Source organism: Eriocheir sinensis, chromosome 34 (assembly GCF_024679095.1).
Source record: "Eriocheir sinensis breed Jianghai 21 chromosome 34, ASM2467909v1, whole genome shotgun sequence".
Classification (NCBI taxonomy): Eukaryota; Metazoa; Arthropoda; class Malacostraca; order Decapoda; family Varunidae; genus Eriocheir; species Eriocheir sinensis.
In genome coordinates, this window is record NC_066542.1 from 5,132,805 (window position 1) to 5,149,275 (window position 16,471).

Genomic DNA, 16,471 nt, shown 5'->3' on the forward strand with positions numbered 1-16,471 from the left:
GTGTGTGCACTTCTGTCTATTTCTATGTCTGAGTATCTATTTGAGCTACCGTAGTCTATATATTAATTTACCCGTCCGTCTGTCTGTGTGTCTGTCTCGCTTCCCGTCTCTTCGCCCGTCAAACTGTCAACGACCCAAGCTAACTTTCTTATTAGTTGCCACACTCTCCATCTTCCTCATTCATCTTTTGCGCTCAACGTTCTTCACCCTTCCCTCCTTCCTTCCTCGTCCACGCTCCCCTCCTTCTTCTTCAATTTCCCATCTTATTCATCTTCTGTTCGATATTTACCACCACCACTCCTTCCTCCTCTTCTTTTTCTTGCTCCTCCTCCTCCTTTTCACTCCTCTCTCACATTACTTAGACTGTAGCCAGGAGGGAGTCTCATCAGGTCGAACGGAGGGAGGAGGAGGAGGAGGAAAGAGAAAGAAATAAGGAAAGAAAGAAAGGAAGAAAGAAGCAAAGACGAAGGAGAGAGAACAAAAGTACGATCACTTGATATTGTCTAAGGCGGAAAGGGTGTTCGGTATTTTCAGATCAACAAGAGAGATAGAAAAACAGAATGTGTGAGGAAAAGACGAAAAGAAAATGGAAAAGGAGAGAAAAAAGAGAAAGGAAAGTGAGGAAAAGAAAAGAAGAGAAAAAAAAGAAGAAAAAAAAAGGAACGGTCTCGAGGGAAGCGGTGGGAGGAAGGGAAGGAAAACAGGAGTGGAAAAAAGTGAGTGAAGGAGGAGAAGGAGGAGGAGGAGGAGGAGGAGGAAGGCGGCGTGTGTGGGAGAGGTAATAATCAAAGGAGTGGTTATAATAAGGTCGATGATTAGGGAGAGGGAGAGGGAGAGAGAGAAGGGAAGAGGGGAGAGAGAACGCGGAGGAGCTGAAGGGAGAGGAAGGGAGAGGAAGGCTGAACGATTTTTTTTTTTATATATAAGTTTCACCCTCACAGTTTGTCTCTCCCTTTCACATTCATTCCCTCCAGACTCCCCTCTTCCTTTTTCCCTCCTCCCCCTCTTCCTCTTCCTCTATCTTCTACTTCATTCTATTTCTCGTTCCCCTTCCAGTTCTGTCTGTCTGTCTATCTGTCTACACTCCGTCTGTCTGTCTGTTTGTCTGGGAATCTGTCTACTTGGAAGTCTATATTTGAAGGTCTCTCTCATTCTCTCTCCCTCTCCCTCTCCCTCTCTCTCTCTCTACCACCTCTCTCTAATTTTTCCAAACTTTATCCCTATCCAGATCACAGTTTTAAATATTAGCTCGATGCCTTAAGTGCTGCCAAAGAGGGTAACTCGAGTGTAAAAAAAAGGAAAACTTCAGGGAATTAAAAACAGCTCAGAATATATATACACAAGGGGTTGAAATTTTCCCTCGGCGTGCCACGTGTCTCTTCGGCGGTAAATTTGGAGCAACTTTTGGGAGACTTTATTAGGCGGGTGTCAGTGTGTGTGTCGGGGTGGGGTGGGGGTGGGAGGGGTGGGGGGCGAAGTTTGGTTGGTAAGTATTGGAGGAAGGAAGGAAGGAGAGCGGTGCTGTGTGTGTGGGGGGTGGGGGAGTGGGGGATGTCGATGTTTTTTATGCCTCATATACTTGTTCTTTTCTACTTCTCCTTCTTCTTCTTCTTCTTCTTCTTCTTGTTGCCTACTCGTCTTCTGTTCTTCCTTCCTCCTCCTTTTCTCGTATCTACTTGTTATTTTTCTTTTTCTTTTGCTGGTTCTTCTTCCTTTTCTCCCTTCTTCCTTCTCTCATATTCTCGTTTAATTTTCTTCTGGTTCTTCATCTTCTCGACAGCGTTCTTTTTCTCCTCGTTCTCGTTCTCGCCTTTTTCTTCTTCCTCCTCCTTCTCATCCTCCTCGCTTCATTCTTCTGTTCTTTATGAAGTTATTTTTTCTTCCTCCTCCTCCTCCTCCTTCTCATCATTATCACCATCTTTCTTTCTCCTTCTTCTTCTTCTTCCTCTTTATCTCCTCCTACTTTCCCTCCACTTCTTCCTCCTCCTCCACTTTTTACCCTTCTTCATCTTCATCACGTTTTCCTCCTCCTCCTGCTCCTCTTCTTCTTCTTCCTCCTCCTCCTCCATCTCTCAAACGCCATTCCTTAGGTTCTCGTCCTTCATTTCTTTAAAGTACCTGATTTTTTTCCCTTTCAACTTTTCCTCGTCTACTATTTCTCATTTCCTGTTGCTACTTCCACCCTCCTCCTCCTCCGCCTCCACATTCTCCCCGACGTTGATTATTAGTTTCCCATCCTTCAATCTTCTCCGTCTCCTCCATCTTATCCATGTCCCGTTTCTATTCACACTGCGTTTTTTACTCATATTCTTCCCTTCCTCTTCCTTCATCTTCTATTACATTTCTTTCCCTTCTTCTTCTTCTTCTTCTTCTTCTTCTTCCATCCTGTGCTTCTTAAACTTTTGTGCACCTTATTTTCTCCTTCTTCTCCTCCTTCTCTTCATCTTGCTTTTATTTGTTATTTTGTTATTTTTTCTCCTTTCGTTCATTTCTTTCATAAAATCTACGGTCGCCGGCTGCCATGTTTAACTACCCCATGTAAAGAATTTCAAACGAGGAAGTCTAACACGTAGGCTCAGGCTCTCTCTCTCTCTCTCTCTCTCTCTCTCTCTCTCTCTCTCTCTCTCTCTCTCTCTCTCTCTCTCTCTCTCTCTCTCTCTCTCTCTCTCTCTCTCTCTCTCTCTCTCTCTCTCTCTCTCTCTCTCTCTCTCTCTCTCTCTCTCTCTCTCTCTCTCTCTCTCTCTCTCTCTCTCTCTCTCTCTCTCTCTCTCTCTCTCTCTCTCTCTCTCTCTCTCTCTCTCTCTCTCTCTCTCTCTCTCTCTCTCTCTCATATCCTTTTTTATGTACATGTATATTGTCGGTTACGTTATACTCATCTAATTTGTATGTACCTGTGTGTTTTGTATTCTCGTCTCAACCATTAAAGTAAAGTAAAGTAAAGAGCAGCGCTGGAGTGAGGCGGAACTACATGGTTATACGGCGGGGCTGGGGTGAGTTTTGGCATGGCGGGGATGTGAAGGGGTGAAAGGAGGGGGTGTGAGGATATGTAGGGGTGAAGAAATGGGTGTAGCGATGTGGAAGGGTGAATGGAGGGTGGCGGGGATGTGATTGGCTGAAGGGAATGGGGGCGTTTATATGGAGGAGGGAGTGGGATAGGTATGCTGAAGGGGTGAGGGGTCGAGGGGCGGGAACTCCAACCTTGCTCGGAAGTATTGGCTGTAACGCTTCCGGAATGGTTATCGATAATGAAAATACTAAAACGCTTCTTCTTCTTCTTCTGAGAGAGAGAGAGAGAGAGAGAGAGAGAGAGAGAGAGAGAGAGAGAGAGAGAGAGAGAGAGAGTGCAAGAAAAGAACACATATCATACATCAGATTCAATTTCCCATTGTTTAATTCCTATCATGTGTGTGAGAAATGCATAACGAGAGAGAAGGAGGAGGAAGAGGAGGAGGAGGAAGAGGAAGAAGAGGAGGAGGAGGAGATGTAATGCTTAGAGACAGTAAATGGGCTGAAAATGAAGGACAAAAAAGCAGGAAAAAAAAGGGAAGGAGTATTACATTAAGTTAGGGAGGGTAGGTCGGGCAGAGGAGATAGGGAGGGAGGGATGGAGAGGGACGAAGGGAAGAGAGAGGGAGGGAAGTGGAGAGAAAAGGAGGGAAGGGTAGAGGAACGAAGGGAAGGGGAGAGAACCGGAGGGAAGGGTAGAGGGACGAAGGGAAGGGGAGAGAGATAGAGGGAAGGGAAGAGAGGGGGATGGAAGAGGAAAGGGACGGTAGGAAAGGGAAAGTGACTGAGAGAAGGGAAGAGAGAAGTGCTGTGGAGAGGAACGGAGGGAAGGGAAGAGGAACGAAGGGAAGGGGCGAGGGACTGAAGGGTTAGGGAGAGGGAAGGAGGGAAGGGAAGAGAGTTACAGGGAAGGGAAAAGGGAGGAGGAGCCGGGGAGAGGGGGAGGCAAGGTTGGGGAGAGGAACGGAGAGAAGGGGAAGGGAGAGAGAGGCTGGGGAGAGGGGGAGGCAAGGTTGGGGAGAGGAACGGAGAGAAGGGGAAGGGAGAGAGAGGCTGGGGAGAGGGGGAGGCAAGGTTTGGGAGAGGAACGGAGAGAAGGGGAAGGGAGGAAAGCCTGGGGAGAGGGGGAGGCAAGGTTTGGGAGAGGAACGGAGAGAAGGGGAAGGGAGGAAAGACTGGGGAGACGGGGAGTTCTATCATTGTTTCAAGTGTGACAGGGTGCAAGTTTAGCGCCTGTTGGCTTCTCCCGTCCATCTGAGCCGCCCGTCTTCCCCACACACTCCGAGACGCCCAAAACTTTGTCTCCGGGTCAGCCGCCACGGTGACCTGACCTGACCTGAGGGAGCGGCTCGCCATTCCGAAGTTAGCCGCCGAGGGGAAACTTGCTCAAACACCCCAAGTCTTGCACATGAGCCTCCGCGACACGAATGCTCTCTCTTACTTTTTGTTTGTTTGTTCCTTTCTTCCTTTCTTTTTTTTTGGCTGTCTTTCTTACTCTTTCTTTTCTTCTTTCTTTGTTTCTTTGTTTATTCCTTTGTGCTGTCACTTCAACGTACTTCCTCCCTTTTTTTTCTTTCTTCTTTCTCTTTTTTTTTCCTGTCTCACTTTCTTTCTTTTTTCTCTTTCTTCCTTCGTTCCTTTTCTGAGGTCTCACTTTTTCTTTCTTTTCTTACTTTCTTTCGTTCTTACTTCATTCTCTTTTTCTGCGTCTCTAACTTTATTCATGTGTCTGTCTTGTCTATCTTGTTTTTCTTACTTTCTAAATATCTTGCTGTTTAAACTACAGTACTTGCGGCGTCATTATTCATAGCTAACGTTGAATGCCACAAAGTACATGTCGCTTTGTAACTATCTATCTATCTATCTGTCTGCAAATACAAAACATAATTACAATACAACATGGAGGAGTTTAGAGCATGGAACGTAATCTACCACTAATTATGGCATCACAACAATTAAGTTCAGATAGTTAATTATTCAGATAGAGTATAGCAAGAGGAACATTACAAGATGGGAGTTCCGAAATCACTAATTAAACTCGGATAGGAAAATCATCTGAGTAGTAGATTGGAGGGGAGCGGGGCGAGGCTGTGAGCTCCGGGGAACACTGAGGACACTGGGGGTAGTAGGCAAGGGGACTAACGGGGCGGGGGAGTGAATGGGAGCGGGGGAACATATGAGGGTTGGGTCGGCGGGGTGGTGGATTGGCGGGTCGGCAGGTATTACAAGATGACGAATTAGTTTACCATGAAATTTGCCGTGCTTTAAAAGGGCGAATCTGTGCACTTAAGACAGGGTAAGAGTTATGTTTTTTTATCTGATTTACGCTGTTCATTTTCATTCTGTGACTTTCATGTTCTTTATCAACCATATTCCTTTACTTCGTTTGTCACTTCTAACTTCCCTCGTCTATAATTTTAAGGGAATGGGAGTGCAGAAGATGATGCTGGAGTGATTATACGAGAAGGGGTAACAGTATAAACGCTTGGTACACACACACACACACACACACACACACGTGCACCCACACCAGCGTTGTCAAATTATCGTACTCAGGGCGTGTTATTTTCGTAGTTCTGACCGATAACTAAAGCAAAAAAACGAAAACGATCAATATTCAACAATTTTAACGACAACTCTCATTTTCTACCGTTATTTGTGTGGTTCGGACTTTCTTGGAGCGTAAAAATGATTAAAGCAATGTTCAGGGTACGATAATTTGACAACGCTGACCCACACCCACGCACGCACCCACACACACCTCCCCACCGCCTCAAGATCACAGTTTCGTCTCGCGTTTTCTACATAATGGCCAAACTTGATTACAGCCTGGAGTGTGATGGCGCTAAGTTGGTTCTGGGGAGTGTTTGAGAGAGAGTGATAAGCCTCCACTGACGGCAAGTTTGTGTTAAGTCTTGTGGAAGCGTGTACTTGCTTATATTAAAGGGATTATCAAGCAAGACTCCGCTGTTTGTTCTTCCGATACTTTTAACTATTTTTTTAATCTGTTTTTGGTATTTTTTTATTTAGTTTTTTGCTTCTTGATTCTGTAAAGCATTAACAAGATTCTTTTTTTTTTAACAGCAAGGGAGAAAGCTCAGTTTGCCTCTTCGATGTTTAATCACTAAAGTGTTATCTCTTTTTGGTATTCTCTATATACTTTAGCTTATTGATCCCGTAAAGCAGTAGTATTTTAGTGGCCACTTAAATAAAATAAATAGTTAGCCTTTGTTCTGCCTCTTTAGCATTGGGAAAATTTAGTGGGCCATGAAACAGCTAAGAATCATCAATTTCATAACGGCATTCACATTTTCCCTTTCTCTCCCAATCACTGCCTCTTACGCTTTAGCCTCTACATCACCTCTCTTAGTTACGGGAGAAGGACAGCTTATTGCTCGATTGGTACAAGACAGACGGAGGGATATTCGCAGAGTAATACCGATCTTCCTTCCATCTACACGGCTGAAAAACGTAATTACACCAGGAAATTGAAACGACGGTGAGGTGATCTGATGGATATGTGTGTGTATGTGTGTCTGTGTGTGTGTGTCTGTCTATGTGTGTGTGTATGTGTGTGTGAGGGTGGGGTGGGGGGGGGGGGGCAGTGTATGGAGTGCTGACAACGAAAAAATAAAGATGGGAGCGATTTTAGACAGTAACATGAAGGGAAGGTGAGAGGGGAAGGGAAAGGGGTGATGCTTGATGGTAAATGACACCCTACTAAGAGGGAAAACACAAAAAACAACAACAACAAACAAGACAATCAATTCTTACAAACAAAAACTACAACACCCAGAAAGTATAAGCGATAGAATATGGTTCAGTGTGCTTGGGGGAATTTCGAGCTCTATACATTTCAGGTGTCACGGTTGTCTTCAGGAAGGAGTGAACCCGTGAGCAGCGCCACTGAAAGCTTTTGTATGTAAACGGCGGGAGTTTCGGAATGCATTTGCCGGTAATGGTCGAGGAGCGAGAGAAGAGATGCAACGCTTGTGTGAATGGAAAGAGAAATCAGTCAGTGAGTAAATGTAAATATATACCTGGAATGAATGAGCAACGTATGAGAAAGATAAGTGTTCCCGTCCTTCTAAAATTTACTAAGGTGCTGGCTATCCTGTGTTTGAAGATACCCTAAACTTTACCTAACCTAACCTGATCTAGCAAAACCCCAAACAGTTACCATAGGTCTTGTCTCAGAAAATTCATATGTTTTCTTACTAATGAGACTTTCTATACAACAAAGTGAGGTCATTCTCTGTTGATTTATACCATAAGCTGCTGGCTATCCTGTGTTTGAAGATACCCCAAACTCAACCAAACCTAACCTAACAAAAACCCGAACAGTTAATATAGGTCTTGACTCAGAAAATTTATATATGTTTCCTTACTAATGAGACCTTCTAAAAACAAAGTGAGGTCATTCTTTGTTGATTTATACCATAAGGTACTGGCCATCATGTGTTTGCAGATATCGTAAACTTAATCTAACCTAACCTAACAAAACCCCAAACAGTTATATGAATTTTACCTGATAATGCACTTGTTCGACCTATTTTCAAAACGAACACTAAATAAATTACGCAGTTCTGATTATATACTAAGGAATCGTTCACATACACACACGCGCACCCTCCCCCCTGCCACACACACACACACACACACACACACGCGGGTATCGAACGTCACAAACCTCTTCGTAGAAACAAGATCCCCGAGCGCCATACGAGGGGACGAAAGGGGGAGCGGGGGGTAGCTAATGCTGGTTACACAACGGCGGTCGACTCCACAATTTGGCGACTCTCTACGGTATAATAAACGACAAGCTAATTGGGTTTCAGTGCACCAGTAAGGCAAACATCATATTTTTCATCGTGGTTTGTACTGAAGGCGATGTTTGCGAATGTAGCTCCGGGAGGCAGAATGAAGCAGGCAAAAATGGCAACACTATAAAAAAATACACGTTCGCTCAAATATTCCTCTTTTTACGTTCGGCCCATAGCGACGATAGGCTTTCTTGACGTTTCCTGTTGGTCGGACCCGCCTTGTTAGTGGAGCGGGCAGATTTTTTTTTACAGTGGTGCCTTTTTTGCTTCCCTCATCCTGCCTCCCCGGAGCTACTTTTGATCCTCTGAGTTTCGCTTGAGTCCGAGATGGCAGGCACTCATCAAGACAGCATGTGGGTTGTCTTCGACCGCTCGGCGACGGCAGAATATTGTCTTGAGGAAAAAAAAGCCTCATGAGCGTCCCTTGCGGTAAACAGGTGACGATAACGATGACTATGGTACTTTTTGTATTATAAACTTACGATAGAAAAAGTTTTATGGTAATTTCCTCCTCTCCTGTTTTCCAGCCTTCCTTTGTTCTTCCTCTCTCTGCCTCCTCACCGCCCTTCCTCCTCCGTCCCTGCCTCAGCCTGCACAAGAACCATCCCCTTAAAACTATTTCCCGGGGATGAGATAAAACTCCCTGATTCACATGTCCTGAAATTTCCCCGCTGCCGCTACGCCTCGCCTCTCCTCCATAGCGGCCCTCCTTCCCCTGTCTTCCTTACGACGTCCCGGCCCTCAAGCCCCAATTATTACACTCCTTTCCTCACTTTGTCGCCCCTCCATCCACCTCTTCCCTCTTCCACTCTCGCTCCGTTCGTCCTCCCTTCCACCTGTCTCCGCAAACTCTCCCTTCGCCCCTCGACATTCTGTTCAGACCTTGCTCCGAGATTAATGTATCCAACCGCCTCAAGTTTGGCCGTCGGGGGAAAGTCATGCCTTCTCATCATTCCCTTAGTGAGAAAAGTAAGCGCGTTCAGGTCGGGGCTATGGCTTGGAGAACGCCACAAAACACCCCGACGCTGCGGCCCGTCTTGCTTCCTGCCCTGCGAGTGTGTATGTGTGTGTGTGTGTGTAGGGGGGTGTTGTCTGTGCGTGTGTGTGTCTGGTGTGTCTGTGGTGTGCATATGTAAGTGTGTGTGTGCGTAACGGACCCTCTACCTAACTGAAGCTTGATAACTGGCCGCTTCCTTGACTATTTTCCCTCGAAGCCTCCCTGTTTGAACTCCCGACAGAGTGGGAAAGGGTTGACAATGCTAATGGTGGTAATCGTCATGTAAGAAAATATCAGACGTTAAAATTATAAGACAAATAACTGCCCTTGCTACCTACGGACTGGGGACCATTAACCAGCACCTCAGATAGTAATAGAAGTAGTAGTAATAGCAGTAGTAGAGTAGTAACAGTAGTAGCAGTAGTAGTAGTAGTAGATGGAGGAGGAGGAGGAGGAGGAGGAGGACGAGGAGGAGGAAGCAAGGAGCTGCGCATTACCATGGCTCAAACTCTTCTAATTAGGCGACATCATAATATGTAAAGTGAATGTCGTAGGAACTTTTTTTCATCCTTTTAAAGCGATATCCTCTAATTAGAAATATTTGTCAACTCGACTTTTAAGTTAATCGATCTTGAGAAAGTTTAGGCAAATGAGATTAAAATCGGGGTGGGGGTGGCGGTGGTAGTAGTAGTAGTAGTAGCAGCAGTAGTAGTAGTAGTAGTAGTAGTAGTAGTAGTAAGAGGTGTAGGAGAAGAAAACGAAGGAGGAGGAGAAAACGGATTAGGAGGAAGAGAAAACGGAGGAGGAGAAAGAGAAAACGGAGGAGAAAACGTAGGAGGAAGAAGAGAAAACGGAGGAGGAGGAGGAGGAGAAAACGGAGAAGGAAGAGAAAACGGAGAAGGAAGAGAAAACGGAGAAGGAGGAGGAGAAAACGGAGGAGGAGGAGAAAGAGAAAACGGAGAAGGAGAAAGAGAAAACGTAGGAGGAGGAGGCGGAGGCGGAGGAGAACAAGCCCGAGGAGTAGGAGTGTGAGGAGGACGAGGACGAGGAGGAGGACGAGGAGGAGGACGAAGAGGATGAAAAACGTAGGAGAATAATAACAAGTAGGTAGAATCCAACATGTTTTCCTGTAGCAGAACCAAAAGCTGAAGTGGAGGGGTCTACTTATCTGACAATGGCCGCCCCTGAGAGCTACGTTTTGTTATATTTACCGGGAAATAACAAAAGATCGAGAAATTTGTACCCGAGTGGAAGGTTGCCGAGACTGAATAGAATCTCGTGTGTCATATGTTAACGCATTTCTCCACATATTTGTTTACACGGTTCTGCACATCATATTTGTTCACGGATGGTCACTGTTGGTAGTTTTTTGCATTTCAAATCGCGGTGGAGTGTGCGTGCGTGCGTGTATGTGCGTGTGTGTGTGTGTGTGTCAGATTCAGCGTTATCGACAGTCAAGACAAGACCGAGAAGCTTTTTTTGATGGCACAGTCACATTTTTATAGTCTTATGACAGGCGAGAGATTTTATTGGATAGAGACCAGCCAGTGTGCAGCGGGGAGTGGAGGTGGGCGGGGAACACTCGGCGCAGCGCTCATGTTCCGCAGATGCTTGTCTACTTTTTAATGATCCTGGAGTGTACAAAGATCATGTAGTGTCCGCCAACGTCCCCGGTTAATCACGGCAGCGAGGGGCAGCTTGAACACGGCGAGAAAACACAGCAATTAAGAATAATATTTCATGCCAACATGGTTCGGGCCAACAAACAGGCGCTCTCTAGGGATTCAGGGCTCTAAGGGACTATACACACACGCCCCCCCCTTCACACACGATGAAGTACGGCTCCCTGGGCAGGCAATGACCCAAGAATATGTGAGTTAGCTACGTTATCGAGGGAACAGACATATGTAATCCTGGGCCGACACAGCCGCCGGGAGGATCGCCGCGGGGGCCGGGCGGCGCGGACAGTCGTGTCTGCGGCAGGCGCCACCTGGCCGCTCCCCACAGACCACGGGACAACTCAGGGGATACTGCCGCCGCGTCGAGTTGCACACTACACGGAAAAACTCAAGAACGGTAACCATATGAAGAATATTTCTGGACTAGTGAAGCAAGAACGACGCTCAGTTTGTCCGTGTGGAAAAATATTGAATAATCTCAGTTAGATTCCTATTTATAGTCTTGGAAAAGCAAACTAAGGGGAGGTTCCAGCATCACACTAATGAACTCATGAAGCAAGAGCAATACTTAGTTATCAGTGTGGAAAAATACTGAATCCCACCAATTTAGCGTTCCTTTTAATAATCCCAGTTAAGAATTCCTGTTTATAGTCTTAGAGAAGCAAACTAAGGGGAGGTTCCAGGATCACCCTAACGAACTATGAAGCAAGAACAAAACCTAGTTATCCCTATCTCTCTCTTTTCTTTATTTCTCTCTTTCTTTCTCTTTCTCTTTTTCTCTCATTCTTTCTTTCTTTCACTCACTCACTCACACACACACACACACACACACACACACACACACACACACCATTGCTCATACTCACACCAGTTTAGCGTTCTTTTTCTTAGTCTTGGAGAAGCGAAGTAAAGGGGAGGTTTCTGAATCACCCTGAGTGCCGTAAGTAGCTATGTCCAAGGAAGGAGCTTTTGGACACACTACTTTCTCCAGGGTATAAGAGCACGCACCATTGAACAAAGCTCCCGGTGTCCCGCGCGCTGACCATTACGGGCCGTCTTTTAAGTCCACCTCTACCCGTTACTGAGAGAGGGAGGAGTATCAAGGCGGGTCCCGAACTATATTAAATTTTGATCACTGTCTTTCGGGGGTTTTGTGTTCCCTTATCAATGTTGCAGTGTGTGGTGAGCCCTGATTGATACTTTAGTTACCCTTGGACACTAACTAACTAAACTAGCTGGGAGCATACGACAGGGGACGCTTCGCATTACTCACTCGCCGCCTCCGACACCCCCGACGTTGCCCCCCTCCCCACTCAAGCAAACCTCCATGTATCCACCGAGCCCTTGGACACTACCTAACTACCTAACAAACGGGGACCATACCACAGGGGGTGCGTCGCTTCACTCACTCCCCCCTCCCCCGAGCAAGCCTTCACGCAGCCACCACGCCGTAAAAACAGCCTTCCGTCACACGTCTTCCAGGACTGGGTGTGGTCATGGCGGGCGGCGGGCGGCGGGCTGTCCCTGGGTCGAGGCCGCTGAGCCCATCGTTAAGTGTGGGGAGGGACAGGTAGGAGCCGCTCGTCCGTGGAAGTGTTTTTTACCTCTACAGTTTTCTTATGTGTTTTTTTCTTCTTCTGATTTACACACGCATTCCCTTGAGGTGGTAAATAACTGATATTTCACTTACTGTTATATCTTGATTTATTTATATTTATTTCCCCACTTCTATCGCTATCGCTCTCTTTTTCTTTCTTCTTTCTCTCTTTCTTTCTCTTTCTCTCTTTCTTTCTCTTTTTCTCTTTCTTTCTCTTTTTCTTTCTTTCTCTCTCTCTTTTTTTCTTTCTTTCTTTCTTTCTTTCTTTCTTTCTTTCACTCACACACACACACACACACACACACACACACACACACACACACACACACACCAATACTCATTTGTTAAGGTGTCTGCCAGCTGTCAAGGTGTTGAAAGGAGGCTGGAACATCACCACCACCACCACAACCACCACTACCACCACCACCACCACCACCACCACTACCACCACAACCACCACTACCACCACCACAATTCTTACGAACTTAAACATCACCTTCATTCTTCACCAACTGTTGCTCTCATTCTCTTCTCTTTCTCCTACTTCACTTGCCTCATCAGACTATCAGGGGGGGAGGAGGAGGAGGAGGAAGAGGAGGAGGAGGAGGGGGAAGGGGGTAGTGATGGTGCTGGAAGTGGAGATTGTGGTGGTGGTGGTGGTGGTGGTGGCGGAGGACAATAAGTACAGATTGAAGCCCGAGTTGATATAATCCTTGAAATTAAGAAAGTTTTAAGGACGCGGGAAATGACTCTGAGAGGAGGAGGAGGAGGAGGAGGAACACAAAGGAGCACAAAGAAAGCACAAACAACAGCAGACATGACGGTCCTTACGTGGCTGTTTGTGACAAGCTACACTATCTAATCAAAGGTGGAAGATGAAGGACACAACAGCAGACATGATGGTCCTTACGTGGCTGTTTGTGACAAGCTACACTAACTATCTAATCAAAGGTGGAAGATGAAGGACAGCAAAGGCGAAGGAGGAAGAAAAAAGAAGACTAGGAGGAAGAAGCAGCAGCAGAACGCAAAGAAAAAGGGAGGAGAAAGCATCAGTAAAGAGGATGGAGGGAGAGAGGAAGGAAAAAAAAAAAAAACGTTAGTGGTAGTCTGAGTAATCTTTTAAGCAGATTCATTAACGTTTGTCTGTTCTGAGTATATTCCGTGCTCTCCCTCTCCCTCTCTCTCTCTCTCTCTCTCTCTCTCTCTCTCTCTCTCTCTCGCATTAGGTATTATGTTCATGGCTAAGCTTCTTACATACGAGATTTTTGCATATATTATTTTTTTTTATTATAACCTTCTCATCCTTGGTAAACCCATTTCTATTTCACGCTAACGAATTCGGATTAGTTCGCTGTACTTATGGATCATAACTAATACGCAAAGCTTTAGCTACAACGCATAAAATAACGCTACACCTTACTTCGTTGTAGCGTATATAATGAAAAAATGTTAAAATCTGTATTTTTGAACACTTCGCGTCCCAAGCACACACATTTGACAAGGCTTTCGTAGGAGTTCGGGCATTTCCAGGGGTAGTTTTATGACCCTGAGAGTAAGTTGACTATTCCTCTGTACCATGCACGTGAGAAAACACACATTAGAACTAGTTTTGGGCATTTGCAGGGGTAGTTTTATCACCCTGAGAGTAAGTTGACTATTCCTCTGTACCATGAACGTGAGAAAACACACATTAGAACTAGTTTTGGGCATTTGCAGGGGTAGTTTTATGACCCTGAGAGTAAGTTGACTATTCCTCTGTACCATGCACGTGAGAAAACACACATTAGATCCAGTTTTGGGCATTTCCAAGGGTAGTTTTATGACCCTGGTAGTAGGATGACCATTCTTCTGTACCATGAACACGAGAAAACACTCACAAGATCCAGTTTTGGGCATTTGCAGAGTAGTTTTATGACCCTGAGAGTAAGTTGACCATTCTTCTGTACCATGAACGCGAGAAAACACTCACAAGATCCAGTTTTGGGCATTTGCAGGGTAGTTTTATGACCCTGAGAGTAAGTTGACCATTCTTCTGTACCATGCATGCGAGAAAACACTCATTAGAACCAGATTCATCTCCCTTTTGGCCTCTGGAAATAGTTGATGTAAGAGTCGGAAGCGTCGAAGAATACCGACTTGTGTGTGTGGGAGGCTGGGTAGGCTGGGTAGGTTGGGAGGACAGGGGGCGTAAGTGTGTGTCCGCGTGTGTGTGTGTGTGTGTGTGTGTGTGTGTCCAGCCATCAAACACGCTCCCTCTCACTTTCTGACGCCGCCGGCAAGTCATAACCCGGCCCCGAAACACCCGCGGGGAATATCGCCAACACACACGCACGCAAAAAACTTCTCCCGCTCGGTCCAAATCACCGTAGTTTACTCACACAAAGTTTCGCATCACGAGCTTTTCCACGAGTGTCCTCCGACCGCATTAGTCTGCCGGTGGTGGCGATGGTGGTGGTGGGTAATAGTGGTGGTGGTGGTAGTAGTAGTAGTCGTCGTCGTAGTAGTAGTAGTAGAAGTAGTCGGTGGATTAGGATTAGGTAAAGGAGGATGAGGATGAGGAAAACGACGACGACGAGGAAAATGAGAAGAGAAACTGAATCAAACAAAAATAAAAGAGAATAAAAAGAACGCATTAACAATGAGAAACAAAGAAACTCAAACTCCGTCTCCCGCAAAAATAAAACTAATACTAAAAAAGACAATTAAGGTATGAGAGCGAGGAGAATGAAGCGGAAAACTTGCATTGCTGAGAAACGAGAGAAGGCAGAGTTATGAGCCTTGCGAGAATGCGAGCAAACGACGAGCGGAGACAAAAGGAGGGAGAGGCGGCCCGCTGGCGTTATGGCCGAGATACCGCTGTCCTCCGCTGCCCGCTTATCACCGAGTCTTCATCCCTGTCCTGCCGTTCTTTGTTGCCTTCCCGCGTGAAAGCTTCAATAAAAAAGATAATAAAAACCTCTAGTATAAGGATTGTGTAGTTTTTTCTAACGTATAACACTGTCTTAGTATCTAGTCTGGTATTCCCAAACGCTTGACACTCCCACTAGCACCATTTTCTAAAGCTTCAAAGAAAACGAATTGTGTAGTTTTTTTTCTAACGTGTAACACTGTCTTAGTATCTAGTCTCGTATTCTTAAACGCTTGACACTCCTGCTGAGACTATTTTCTAAAGCTTCAAATAAAACGATAATAAAACGCACTGGTATAAGAATAATTGTGTAGGTTTTTTTCTAACGTATAAAAATGTCTTAGTATCTTGTATCGTATTCTTAAACGCTTGACACTCCTGCTACTAATATTTTCTAAAGCTTCAATTAAAAAAGATGATAAACTCACTGGTATAGGAACTGTGTGTGTTTTTCTCTGCGCATAACTGTAGCACAAGGATTTAAACTCGCATTCCCAACCCATAACTCGCTCTCGTTAGGACAGTTTTCGAAGACCACAGAAAATGTAACTCGGGTTCACATGGGTGTTCGTAGCCTGTCCATGGCGCAGAAACCTTGTCAGACTACCACCAGGGTCATGAAACTACCCACCATGGAAATTCCTACAGTGTCTATGGGGAGGTGATGGCTGAGTGGTTAGCGAGAGGGCGCCGCGTCCAGGAGGAATCAGGTTCGAGTCCCGCCCGACGCCACAAGTTAGGATTTTTCAGTTACCGCCGAGTGGCCTAAGACTACCCACATGCTGTCCTTAAGACCCCCTATCAGCCCGAACTCTAGATTCTCTCTCTAAATAGTGGGTCAAAGACGGTAATAGTTTGGCTTTCAATACACAATACAAGACTTATTCATCCCTAGTAAATGACTATAAAAGGGAAAAGGAACAAAGCGACTCGGGGTAAAGAGGGAACAGGATCACAGCTAACAATAGACCGTTTCATCCGGGACTCAGCGGCCGCGTCAACAAAACTTTTACTATTTAGATTTAGCGTTTGTCCTCCAGAATCTAAAACGAGTTATTCTGTTTTTTTTTATGAGATTACGACAATTTAAAACGAGTTAGCTTTTTTTATGATAATACGATAATTTAAAACGAGTTAATCTTATTTTTATGACAATACGATAATTTAAAACGAGTTAATCTTATTTTTATGACAATACGACAATTTAAAACGAGTTAATCTTTTTTTATGATAATACGATAATTTAAAACGAGTTAATCTTTTTTTTATGATAATACGATAATTTAAAACGAGTTAATCTTTTTTTATGATAATACGATAATTCAAAACGAGTTAATCTTATTTTTATGACAATACGACAATTTAAAACGAGTTAATCTTCTTTTATGACAATACGACAATTTAAAACGAGTTAATATTATTTTTATGGCAATACGACAATTTAAAACGAGTTAATCTTGT